The sequence below is a fragment of the Thalassophryne amazonica genome, chromosome 14, assembly GCF_902500255.1.
Source record: "Thalassophryne amazonica chromosome 14, fThaAma1.1, whole genome shotgun sequence".
NCBI classification, from domain to species: Eukaryota; Metazoa; Chordata; class Actinopteri; order Batrachoidiformes; family Batrachoididae; genus Thalassophryne; species Thalassophryne amazonica.
In genome coordinates, this window is record NC_047116.1 from 7,920,478 (window position 1) to 7,925,430 (window position 4,953).

Sequence of the window (4,953 nt, forward strand, 5' to 3'; positions counted from 1 at the left end):
GGACATAAAGGACATGGTTAGATGGCAAACAGTTGTTTTGTCTGAAAAATGGCCCAAAAAAAATTCTGCCAGTGTATGTAAATGTTTGAGCACAACTGTATATGTACATTCTATCTGAAGAGCTGCAGGTGCATCAGGAATGGCACATGGTGAAAACATCTTCCAATTACAGATACAGATCCAAACCACATCTCCTGTGAAAAACAGGAGCAGAACATAACTAAATGGCAAGTCACTAATTTTCACCAAGAATTGCTGATTTGTAATATTGGTGTTTCTGGGGTGCAGACACATGCTACCAGACTTGAGGGATTTTGGTAAACCAATGATTCTGACAGATATTCATAATGTAGGAGTTCAAGGTGCAACAATAAAAAGTAAAGCCATCACTGTGTCATGATTCACACTGTCATTACTTCAGGCCTCCAAAGTCTGATGACGTTTACATGTTTGTTGCTCCTGGTGAAGACTTTAATTAGGACCACAGAGGATGATTCTGGCTCAATAAAAACCAACAGTTTACATTTAGAAACTCTGCAGATGAAATGTTGTGAATTCTCTGTCAGGCAGCAGTGACACAGACAGACTATTATCTTGGTGGTGATACTGGATTTAACAAACACTCAGTGATATCAGACCTTTTCATCTTCAAACACTGATGAATGAGGAACCAAATGTAACTTATATAACTCTTGGTGGACATGTTGAATTGCACAAATACAGGTACCTTTACTTTACCCATCATGTTTATTGCATATCTTCTAATAATCTGCTTTAATTCTACTATTGTTTGTCTGATCTGCATTCACAAAAACCTCCATGAACCAATGTACATTTTCATTGCAGCTCTGTTGATGAACTCTGTTCTTTTTAGTTCTGGCTTTCCACCCAAAGCTTTTATTGATTTTTTATCTGATAAACAGATCCTTTCATATCCAGGCTGTTTGTTTCAGTCGTTTCTGTTTTATACTTTAGGATGTTCTGAGTTTTTACTCTTAGCAGCCATGGCTTTATGACAGGTATGGTCTATATGTAAACCTCTGAACTATCACACCATCATGAGACAACAAACATCATTATATTTCTGGTTACAGCTTGGATTGTGCCAGTGTGCATTTTCTTGGTAAGCGCAACACTGAGTGCCAACAGAAAACTTTGTAACTTTACTTTGAAAACAGTTTATTGTAATAACATAGTGTTAACCACTTCCATGTGAGAGATCCAGCAGTAATAACTACATACGGCATTTTTGTTTTCCTGAATCTTGAAATTTTCCCTGTGTTGTTTATAATTTTTACATACATAAGATTCTTAGAATACTGTTCCCAAAGCAGAGCAGATGTGAGGAAAAAAGCTGCAGAGACCTGTTTACCCCCACTGCTGGTGTTAATCACCTGTTCATGTATGATTATATTTTATTTTCATTGTGATTCGACTGGAATCACTTATTCCCACAACCATTCATTTAATAATGTCTTTACAAGTTATTGTGTATCATCCTCTCTTTAATCCAATCATATATGGACTCAAATGAAAGAAATATCAAAACACCTCAAGAGACTGTTCTGTCAAAGAAAAAGGAAATACATATCAACAGGTTTAGCTCATGTTTAAGTCACCTGCACTGATAATATTTATTTTGTCTGAAATAATAATGCATAGATTGAATTTATGTGAATTTATGGTCTGACACATTTTAAAGAAATTTCAAAACACCACAACGGTTGTCAGTAAAACCAAACTGAACTAAATAAACAAATTTAATCAATTAACATTTATTTTTGTGTTTTGGGATGACGACACAACAGCAGACGCAAATATATTTAACAAAAAAATGCATGTACTATACTGACCAAACCAATACCAACACAGGTGTGGTGTTTAAAAAATGTGAAATTGTGAAAAAGTTCAATATATATATATTTTTTTTTGGACAGGGTATTCCAGAGAGTGAAAATTTGACATATTCTAGTTTCAGTACAACCTGGACTTCCAGAAAACCTAAGCAGTGCCAGAGGATGATCACCTCCACTCCACACTGATGCAGGCAATTCCTTCAAAAAGGAGCCCCACCAAATACAGACAGCAAAAATGAACATACTTTTCAGAAGTGAGATACTTCTGGATGATAAATATTTTCTAAGGGATCTTCTGAAATATTGTAATATTTTGACATATGGATTTTCTATTTTTTGGAGCTGTAGGCTGTAATTATCAAAATTTTAATAAATAAAATGATTGAAACATTTTAGTTTCTATGTACTGAAACAAGAAATTTAAAGTTTCACTCTCCTGAAATACCAGGCAAAAAAAGTCAAGTTTTTCGCAATATTCACAATATTTCATAATTTTTTTTAGGTGCACCTGCATATGTAAATATAAGCAATTTACTCTTCAAGAGCAAACACTGACAAAATGCAAAGATCATAAATATGTGATTTGTTTCCATCTCCAAAGTATAAAGAGTGTAATGACCCAGGCAACATCACCACACTGTGGAACTAGTTTTGGTCCTGGATAGCAACCAACCACCAGGCAAACAGCTCCCGTGCACAATTCTTTGGCCTTTTCCATTCACTGGGTTCTTTATGTGCAGAGAAACACACCACAGACAATTATTTTGGAATCCAATTAATTGTTTTGAGTTTTTTGAAGATCCAGATTCTGTGATTTCAGCTGTCTAAAAAGTGCATACGTTCTGAATAATTTCCTACTTTCTTGACTCCCATATGGCATTAAACTGACCAACTGTAGATTGTGGACCAAAACAAGACACTTGAAGGCATCATCTTGGGTTCTGGGAAACATGGGTCAACCTTCCTCATCATTTTGACATGTCACAGGGCCAAGTGTCTCAACAATTAATCAGTCAGTTATCTTCTCAATTAATCAATTCTTCTAACACTTTTTTGCTGCAGCTTGACTTCAAATAGACCAGATTTGTCATGATCTGGACTTTTTTTGTGTCATGCGACCTCTGTTTTATTCTGCCCTAGTAGTTTTTGGTTTGTTTTGTCTGTGTGTGATTTCTCTTGTTGGTTTTTTCCCAACAAGTGTGTCAGACTCAAATTTTCATGCATGGATGGTGCACCTTGCCACAGATCCAAGATCATTTCAGACATCCTCAGAAAAAATGCAGTGCAGACATTGGAATGCCAGGCAACAGCCCGGATCTTAATCCTATAGAAAATCTTTGGACCTGCATGAAAGATAAGGTTGCAGAAAAGCAGCCAGCTAACTGCTGAGGCATTGAGGACAAGCAATTAAGGAGGTTTGGATGCAGGAAATGACTCCCAATATTATGCTTCCTGATACACAGCATGCCTCCCCACATCCAAGTCGTGCTCAAAGCAAAGGCAGACACACTAAATACTAAAGGAATGGACCATTTTCACCCATACGAAAGAAAATGTTACAGGTCATGGTGAATTTCAATTAAAAAAATGATTTCCAAATAATTTGTTTGTGTAATAATATATTTGTCCATTTTGTGGAGGAAAACTCCAGTTTGCATGGGTGGCATTAAACTTTTGCAATGACTGTATGTCAGAGATCAAGGATCCACCATGTAGACTTTATCTAAGTCCAGAGATCAAGGATCCAGTAACAATTTCATATTTATTTACTCAATAAAATGTTGTTGATAATAAATTATAAATAAAATTGGTACAGAAAAAGTATCGTTCAGGAACTGGTATCAAAGTAAAGGAATCGGTATTGGTCACAGTATTGAAAATTTTTGATAGATACCCAGTGCTACAGGTGATACGCTATAGGGTTTTATAGCTCTAACACATTATTGTCAAGCCCTATTTTAACTCATTTTGAGTGGTTTAAGATGCATTGAAGCAAGATAATAGACAAAAAATTACATTATGTTGTCATATTTGTAATATCAAAGTTCTTTTTTGCATGTTTCTGTCAAGTCTAAGTTAATAAAATAAGTAACGTTGAAAGGTTAAAAACATTAATATTTGATGAACAGCATTTGCTCTCTCCTTCAAAAATGACAACTGACCTTTAATCCAGTGAAACAGGCAGAGTTTTTTGTCATGTTGACAGTTTAGTTTTTTTTCCAACATTTTCAAGTAGGAATGCAATACTTTAAAAACAAAACAAACAACACAATATAACCCATATTGTAGGGTGATCATATATTGATTACAGAAAACAGGACACTCGGCCCGGCAATAAGATACTCAAAGGATACTTCGAAGTTTACGCAAACATGCTCAAAGATGAAAAACAATGAAAAACCAGACATTTTCAGCACTTTCTAAAAACAATAGACCTGCAAACGGACATGTCCTGGAAAACACAGGCATGTTTGGTCACCCTACCTAATTCTTGTTTGAAAAAGAGCTGAACTGACTGATTTGATTGTCAAACTGCTCTTTTACAAGTCTGTGAAATGAAAATTGTGAAATCAGAGGAAAATGTGCCAGGAAGTCTGGGTGGGCGCAACCTCCACAGCCAGTGTCTAGGGCACGCCAAGCCCCAGAAATTAATTTTTGTATCTAATGATACAAAAAAATCTCAAAACAAGCACATACTTTAAATGATCCTAGATCAGAGATCTCGAACTGATTCCAGAAAGAGCCAAGAGGGTGCAGGCCTTTCCTTTGCAACCACTCACTCCACCAGATGATTTCACTGATTAACATCATTTTGAGCAGAAGAAATCAGTTAATAGTGAGGGATTTCCTAGATTCCAGCTTCATTTTGAACTGTCAATGAGAATGTTTCAATAACAGAATATGACTTGGAACAAGCTGAATGCTATTGACACCATTTTTCTACATGAAGATCAGGGCCGGGGGGTACCCTGCGTGCCCAGATGGAATCTTACCTGTGGGCTTATGTTCTCGACACTGGGAGACGTGGCGTTTCACATGCTTTGCGACATTCTCTGTGGAGGACATGGAGGATTTATTCATATTTGGTTTCATAGTA

At 36.2% G+C, this 4,953-nt stretch overlaps 1 pseudogene; it reads left to right on the forward strand.

The window, feature by feature from the left end:
- Positions 1-658: 658 nt before the first annotated feature.
- LOC117525309 lies at positions 659-1,614 on the forward strand (annotated as a pseudogene).
- Positions 1,615-4,953: the final 3,339 nt, after the last annotated feature.